This window comes from Panthera pardus, unplaced genomic scaffold, assembly GCF_024362965.1.
Source record: "Panthera pardus isolate Hobbes unplaced genomic scaffold, ASM2436296v1 HiC_scaffold_2, whole genome shotgun sequence".
NCBI lineage: Eukaryota > Metazoa > Chordata > Mammalia > Carnivora > Felidae > Panthera > Panthera pardus.
Window position 1 is genome coordinate 90,924,272 of NW_026526765.1, and position 9,305 is coordinate 90,933,576.

General features: G+C 32.6%; 1 non-coding gene across 1 annotated transcript; it reads left to right on the plus strand.

The window, feature by feature from the left end:
- The first annotated feature begins 263 nt into the window (after positions 1–263).
- Positions 264–366, plus strand: LOC128778443 (U6 spliceosomal RNA). Its single transcript, XR_008424031.1, has one exon. It is a non-coding gene; the product is annotated as a U6 spliceosomal RNA (small nuclear RNA).
- Positions 367–9,305: the final 8,939 nt, after the last annotated feature.

Consider the following 9,305-nt stretch of genomic DNA (forward strand, 5'->3'; position numbering starts at 1 on the left):
ATGAACTTCATCCAATCAAGAGAGAATAGGGGCAATAACAACAAAAGGACTAACATTAGACATTTTGTATACTTAATTCTAGATTAAAGACTAAAAGGAATGTATGAATGATGTTGGAATAAAATGCTTTATATGATGTATGTCACGTGTATCTTACAATATAGTGCTACAAATAAGGAAAGGAAATAGGGCAAGAAAAAATTAGCATATATTTATTGATTGTGGTACTAGCATTAGGTATACTGATTAAGGACACCATTAGAGTGCTCATTTCAGCAGTACATATACTAGATTGGAATAATATAGAGATTAGCATGACTCCTGTGCAAAGATGACACACAAATTTGTGACGTGTTCCATAAAAAAAAGAAAATCTTTGAAAGAGAATAAACCTACACTGGATTATAACATAGACATTACATGATTAAAACACATAGTTCTGATGCAAGAGTCATGCTAACCAGAGAAACAGACGTTCAGAATTACACTAAAAATATATGACAGTTTAATATGAAATGAGGGTAGCATCTCAAATCTTTTGGGAAACAAGAAGCTTTTTAAATAATATTATTTGGATAATTGGCTGACCGTTTGACAAGAATAAAATCAGATCCAAATCTCACACCATTGCACAAGTCTAAACATTTAGAGTTCAGAGCTCTAAATATACAAATATAAAACCAAATAAGTTTTCGAAGAAAATGTAGGTGAATTCCTCTTTGTCTGACTGTTCAGAAATGCTTTCTAACTACAAGTAAAAACGTAGATGCATAAAAAAAGATGGACAAATTATACTTAATAGACATAAACTGCATGCCTAAAATGCCATAGAAAAGTAATGATACTAACAGGATGAAATGATACTAACAGAATGAAAACACAAACAAACAAGCTACAAATTAGAAGGAAATATTTGCAGATAACATATCTGAAAAAGGACTTTTATCCAGAATATATAAAGAAGTCTCAAAATTCAATAGTAAGAAAACAAATGACCCAATTAAAAAAAAATCAGAGACTTGAGAAACTTCATCAGGTAGGACATATGGAAAGCAATTAGGCATATGAACCAAGTTCAATATTCTGAGCTATTAGGGAAACACAAATTAAAACCATAATGAGATACTATTCCACACCTAATAGAATAGTTAAAATAAAAAATGCTAGTAACACCAAGTGTGGGTGAGGATGCAGACTAAATGGGACTTGCGTAAAGTGATGGTAGGTAAGCAAAATGGTGTAGTTACTTTAGACAGTTGTGGCAGTTTTTTATATAGTTAAACTAATTGTATTTCTCAAAAATTCTACTCCTATATATTTGTTCTAGAATAATGAAAACCTGTATTTACACAATCACTTGTACACCAATGTTTATAGCTGCTCTTTCATAATCTCCCAAACCTGGAAATAACACAGATGTTTTTCAGTGGGTGAATGGGTCAGTGTCCCCTGGCACATCCACCCACCAGAATGTTAATCAGAAATAACAGTGAATAAACTTGATATGCATAAATAGTTTTGATAGTTTTGATTACACTGAGTGAGAGATGCTAGTTTCAAATTGTTAAAAACTATATGCTTCATTGACACGACATTCTCACAATCACAAAACTATAGTCAGGGAGAACAGATGAGTGGTTGCCAGGGTGAAAGAGGAGAGGATGTGACTGTAAACGGGTAATACCCAATAGATTCGGGGCTGGTGTTTATTACAGTGGTGTTTATAAAAGTCTGTATATATATCAAAATTAAAGAATTGTACACAAAGTATCTTAAGTTTACTGTGTTAATATAAAAAGAAGTAGAAAAAAATACCCGAAAAACTTGAAAACATATGGATATTTATAAAGTGGAGGAAATCCCAAGGGATATGTTAGTCACCTTTTTCAAAAAAGGTGAGGCGGAAAGACTATCTTCAGTATAGCACTCTTTATAGAAAATGAGAACTAAATATATATATATATATATATATATATATATATATATATATATATATATAACACGGGCACCTGGGTGGCTCAGTCGGTTATTCTTCTGACTCCTGCTCAGGTCATGATCTCGCCATTCATGAGTTCGAGCCCCCTGTCAGGTTCTGTGCTGACAGCTCAGAGCCTGGAGGCTGTTTCGGATTCTGTGTCTCCCTCTCTTTCTGCCCCTACCCCACTGGCACTCTGTCTCTCTCTCTCAAGGATGGATAAACATTAAAAAATTATTTAAAGGGGCGCCTGGGTGGCTTAGTCGGTTAAGCATCTGAAGTCATCTCAGACTGTGATCTCACAGTTTGTGGGTTCAAGCCCCGCGTCGGGCTCTATGCTGACAGCTCAGAGCGTGGAGCCTACTTCGGATTCTCTGTTTCCCTCTTTCTCTGCCTGTCCCATGCTCATGCTCTGTCTCTCAATAATAAAATATAAATGTTAAAATTTTTTTAAATAAAAAATAATTTAAAAAATATATACCATTTATTTGTATAGGAAGAAACACAGCAAGGATAAACCAGAATCTAAGGAGATATTTTTCTTTCTATGACAGGATGGGTGAGAATGGCACATCTAATACTAGAATGACAGTGTTTGTACAGTTGACCATTCGGAATCATGTTACTATTTCGTGTACCCATAAAGTGCCTAACTAAAGCCAACAAGGATAGTAAAAGTTTTAAATTGCATGTATCATACTGTAAGTGTAGAAAAACACAGTATAAATGAGAAATATTAAGATATGTTCCCTACTGCTTTAGTGAACTCTTTTTTACCTAAATAACCTTTATAGATGATTGCTTTCATATCTGCAAAGGGGAAAACCTGTAATATTGTAAATACTGCCAATAACAGTCCTTATCTATACCAATCAAATAGCAATCTTAGAACTCTCCACTCAGCCCTTAAAAGTTAATAAGGCACCCTGAAAATTACTAGCTAAGTTTTTGACTACAAGAGGAGAGAATATCTAATACTATCATTTATTTGGTTTAATACAGATTTTATAGCCACGTTTCCCACAATGTCTCAGGTATTATGCTTTGTAAAAGAAGATACTACCTTACTTTTTGCGGTACACTGAAGCATTTACAAAAGGACATAAAAAGAAATAAAATTTGATGTGATGTTAATATTTAAGCTCAGAAAAAACAATTTAAAAACCCCTGATATTTCTTAGATATGACTATTAATGATATTAACTGAATTATTTATACCATTTTTCTATGTAATAGTTATTTTTATTTTTCTATAATCAATTCTATGGATAAAGCTTTTTGTCTAGTTCTTGCTCACTCTTATTCCTATTAAAAGATATCTAGTTAACAAAGCATAATACATTATTCATTGCATTATCCAAATGGAAATTAATGTTAAATTATGGAGATATTTTATTCAAACTTCCAAGGATTAGCCAAGCAATTAATTACGTTAAATATAAAATTTATTACCTCCCATGCCTCCTTCTAAATATCTGCATGTGATTAAATTCTGAGGGATTTTCTCTGTCCTTAAAATCTGGAAAATATGCCAAAAAAAAATAACAAAACAAAACAAAAACCCTCAGCTATTGTTCTCTTAGATTGTAATAAAAAACAGGTTCAAGGCTCTGAGTTTTAAAAGCTTCTTAGAGAGATAAAGCAATAATTACAGAGATGAGGCAAATATAATTCTGGCATTTAATAGCAATAACGAGAATAAAAATCAAAATTAAAGAGATGTCTAAACCTCAGGACATGTTTAAAGGCTTTTAGTAATTAATTTAAAAATAAATGCTAACAATTGAAAACAAAAGAAAACAAAACAACAACAACAAACGCAAACATTACCTAGCATCAAAAAAGTTAGGAAAATCTTTGACCAAAGGAATTTTAAGACATCAAAGATTTATGGGAATATTTTTATTCATCTTTCATATCTAATCTGGAAATACATATCCAACATGGATTACATTTTTTAGACAGCATCTTTGTGTGAACATTAATGAGTGTTGTCAAGTCTTTAGCTTCTCAGGAGCGCTGTATCCAGCAGGATCTTGGACAAAGCCTCACTTATAGATTGAAATTCCTTAGGTTAGTCCAGCCTTCCCAAGAATTGGCTGTCCTGCAAAATTAATTCTAACATTTTTAACTGAAATTTCATGTATGTTTGCAATTTTAAATGATGTTGTTAATGGAGGACAAGTCTTTTTTTACCCCTCCCATTTAATCCTGTGCTTTTTCTGGATTGTTGATTTTTCTTCCACACATTCACAGTGCAGTACTTTATTCCTGTTTTAAAATCTAATTGTTACAACTTCAGCTCAGGCCATGATCTCGTGGTCCGTGGGTTCGAGCCCCGCGTCGGGCTCTGTGCTGACAGCTCAGAGCCTGGAGCCTGTTTCGGATTCTGTGTCTCCCTCTCTATCTGACCCTCCCCCATTCATGGTCTGTCTCTCTCTGTCTCAAAAATAAATAAACGTTAAAAAAAAATTAAAAAAAAATCTAATTGTTACATTTCTGAAGTGAGATTTTTCTTTCTGATCTTCTTTTTCATATCTACTTTTAATACTGGCCCTTCTTTGTCACATTTATTTGAAGTTCCTCTGCAATACATATCTTTCCATTAATCTAAAAAAATATTCTGAAGTTTATTTTAAAATGGATTGAACACTTAGTCTCTTCTGAACTCTCTCAGTTTCAAAAGAGAATTAATCAGTTTCAAGTAGAAGATACTAATTACTTTGCTTGTCTAACATGTGCAGATTCCATTTGTATACACAAATATAGGATTCAATTAATTACTGTAATATTTTATTGAGTGCTACCCTGTTTATTATGTTATAATTATAGTTATACGATGGCTAATTCTTCTCCTGTGTTATTCAGAGTTCTATTCTGTATGCTCTTTTAGGGACTCTAAATACTTTCTTGAGTTCACACTACATTTTACACTAAAAGTCCCACCAAGCATCTGATGTAAAGAGATTCAGGTAAAATAAATGAATGGCTTAAAATTATTTAACTTACAGGAATTTTTAAAAGTGATAAAGCCAGGTGTTTATTTAAGGGAGGGTGATCTCCACAGTATGTGGAACTGAGTGAGCTGCACAACATCCAACACTTTCCACATTTACATGTAAATTGTGGATGGTAATCACAGATTCTAGGATTTATGTTAATGAGCACAGAAAGGTTCTACAAATATCAGGAAGATTCAATTTTATTATTTAATCCCTGATTACTAAACAGGAAGTATTTAATACATTTTAGTTTAGAAAGTGATTAATATGTTTATTTCAGCTTCACGAAGTATCATAACTGAAGAGATTTCTGCTTATTTTTTTAAGAAACCAAGACTTTCACTCTAACTCAATTATAGCTCATTGAAATTTATTTTATATTCCTTCATTTATTCCTTTATTCAACAAATATGTAAATAGTGTTAGTCATTAAATCCTTTGTTAAATCTACCTTGATCTGTTTCTGAACACTTTGCAAGAAAGATCCATGGTTTTGCCTGCAAAATGTCAAACTTATACATGATTAACACAAAACAGCATAGTACATTGAGCTTTCTGGTTTCCAAGGAGTGGTAAGATATCATTAGTATGATAAAGTTCTCCTATTTATTGTCAGTTCTTTTGAGTACCACGTTTGCGTGACTAGGTATGTCTGACAGAATGAGGATAGTTTGGTCAATTCTTATAGCGAATAGAAAGTTCCTATGAGTATCCTTAAGGTATCTGAGAAGATACTTGCCAACATTGTCCTCTGCTAGAATTCCTATCATATAGAGGATGAGAGAGGCATGTTAATGTGACCAACACATCTGGATATATTTATTTTATTAACAAATATTCATTTACCTTTTCAACAATTTATTCAGTGGACACTGCCCTCAGGAAATTAATAGTTCATGCATTTGTTTCAGACCAAAACTTAACCACACATGGAAGAGACATCTCCTATTTCCATCTATTCAACATTCTTTTTCTTTTTGAGAAATATCTGTATCTATCTATATCTATCTATCTAATCTCCATGTTCTTGGGTCGTCTGCAATTTTTCCTATCTCATCCACATAAGAGATGCACCTACAACTCAACCCTCTTAATCAGGATCATTATGCCTGCCTTGTCACAGGAATTGTTAACTCTGAGATGGAGACATAACCCAAATCTGGACAATCAGCCCCCTCTCCAGGAATGTAATTAAATCATTGAGAAAAAGCATTTTAGTATCTTTTCTGCCTTCACAAGATTTCAGGAAAATGTGAACCAAGAGCTGCTGTTAAGCTACCTTTGACTACATGTGGGAAAAAACTGCTTGAACATCGAATTATCAGAGGAAAAAAAAAAAAGCTAAGACACAGAAGCAGGGTTCAGACCCATCATTTATGAAGCTAAATCTAGCCATTTCTGAAGCCACATTGTGTATGTGGATTTTCTGTTGTCTAAACCAAAAAACTGCCAGGTGAGATTAAACTAGTTTGGGTTAATAACTTCTGTTATCTGCAACAGAATGTTTCACACATTTATGTAAGGTAACGTTTTCTGATTACAACATAAGTCATACTTGTAAAAAAAGATCAGACAATAAAGTCCTATATTACGAAAAAAAGGGGGGAACCTCAAAATGATCAGTGGTGTGTGCATGTGTGAGTGCATGTAAAAGAAAAGGCAGGGGCTAGGAGAGAGAGATAGAGTTGGTACTCTTTAGTAATAAATTCACTCAGGATAGTTATGATTTTAAATAAAATAACATAATTACAGAATGTGATTGATATATATAAAATCAACATATATAACAACATCTATAACATTAATATGATATGATATGATATTACATATGTAGGACATATGGGTCTTCTGTATTTTTTCCTATCTTGTCCACATAAGAGATGCACCCACATCTCAACCTTGCTTAACCAGGATCATTATGTCCGCCTCGTCACAGGAACTGTTAACTCAGACATGGAAAATCAGACTCCTATATACCAATAAGATACAACCACAATTAAACTCAAGAATACCAAAGATTTACTGAAAGAAGGGGCTGTCTTATTTTGGATCTGTAAATCTTTATTAATATAGATTAGTAATGTTAATGCTGTATGTTGAAATTAAAACACCTCCAAAATAAATGCTTTATTTTTGGAAACATACAAGTGAAAATATACATTTCCTCAGGAGAGCCTTTTATTTTATATTGAGAAAAAAAATAAAAGGGATTTCATAAATGTTTGCTTAGAGGTCAATAATTTAAACTTACAACATGACAGAAGGTAATGTGTTTACTAATCATAACACTGCAGGAATATTAATCAAATGTGAAGAAATAAAAAAATTTGGTGACAACCATATGGTACATTGAGAACAAGTTTTCCAACTGTTGCAGGGAGGGGGGAAGTGCCTCTAAGAGACAACATAATTAAAAGTGAGAAGAATGTCCTTCTACTGCAAAAAGCAATCTCTAATAACAAAGAGAATCCCATATAATTGCAGGAAAGAATTATAAAATAATTGAGGATAAATGTGCTCTGCAGAGAGATATGGAGAATAACAGCATTTTAGCAAATGTCACTTAGAAAGCAAATATGGAAAACCATTAAACAAAATGAATAAATGTTAGCAACTGAAAAAAAATTACACAATATTCTTATTTGTATAGTAGTAAAAGCACAAAATACTAGAAAGAAAATTAAACCACCCAAATAAGGAATAACTGAAGCCCCCATGTAATTATTTTTTAGTCTTTGCAAAATAAATAAGTCTACCAATTTGTATTTAATAGATAATTTTAAATGCAGGAAAATTTTTGATCATTTTCAATATCAAATGTTGAAAAGAAATGCATTTGATATATATTGCAAGACTAAGAAACTTGCCCCCTTTCCAAGTTACGATTTTATATGAAGTGAAATATAATGAAGATAATGTATTCCTAAGTGTATATATTGTGTACTTTGATTGTATATCTCTTTTGTCCACATTAATTTTGCTAATTCTCTGAAAATACCTTGGAATAAGACCTTTATGTTTGTGAAAATTACTGTATAATAGTGATAGAAAATCCACATAATAGGATGTATACAGAATGGTATCCTGGCATCCAGTGGGTATATATAGACCAAGGATGCTGGTGAACATCATACAATGCATAGAACACCCCTTAAAATTAAAAAATAAATAAATAAAAATTTAAAAAAATCTGTCTGATCCAAAATCCCAAGACTTAGAAATGTTATTTTATTTTATTTTTTTAATTTTTTAAACGTTTATTTTTGAGACAGAGAGAGACGGAGCATGAATGGGGGAGGGTCAGAGAGAGGGGGAGACACAGAATCTGAAACAGGCTCCAGGCTCTGAGCTGTCAGCACAGAGCCCGACGCGGGGCTCGAACTCATGGACCGCGAGATCGTGACCTGAGCCGAAGTTGGCCACTCAACTGACTGAGCCACCCAGGCGCCCCAGAAATGTTATTTTAGATGAAGAAACTGAGACATTGAAAACGTATTTGCCTAAGGTCACCAGCAAGTAATAGCAGACTTTTTCCTCTCACCCCTTTCATTTCTCTCTGAAAATTTAGTTCAATAAATAGTCTTTTCAATTATACCTAAAAATTAATACCTTCACTTCTCTTCTGATATATACTCCATAAATTTTTCCATTTTGGTAATAGCAAATATTTGAAGACTCGTTTTACAGGCTTGATTCAAGAACTGCTTAAGCAAAACATGTATTTTTAATGTAATTATGTTTCATATGTCAGTATTGTCATACTTTATTTTTCCTGATCTGAGAGTACATTATCTTTAAAACTAATTTAAGTTAGGCATATTATTAATTTTTCTTACGTACATACTATTTTATTAATTTATGTTTTGATACCTTCTCAGCTAGTAATGCCTCCTTAATTTAATACCCAAAGTATATCACATTTTATGTAACTTGTGTTCTTGGATTTTTTTCTCCCACAATAAACCACTAATTTATTAAGGAAATGAGTTACCTGTCAAACCTTTGACTTGTTTAAAGTTTGTTAAATTCTGAAAACTTTTCCATATTTATTTTTCATCAGTGATTGTTCATTATTAAGAGTAAATGCCAGTGTGTAGGATTTGGGTGAACATCAGTAGTTGGTGATTGATATTGACTTCATGGGATTTGACTTAGAACTGACTTCTATTTGGATGATTCAACCCTGAGAGACAGAAACAAATTGCTCTTTAGTGTAATACAGTGTAAAATGTTGGGTATACGATGAAGGGGCTCTGTCTACACTTGTCAGATATTCCTACAGAATTTTGGACCTTTATAAAGAAATGTTTTAATGTATATAATTTCAA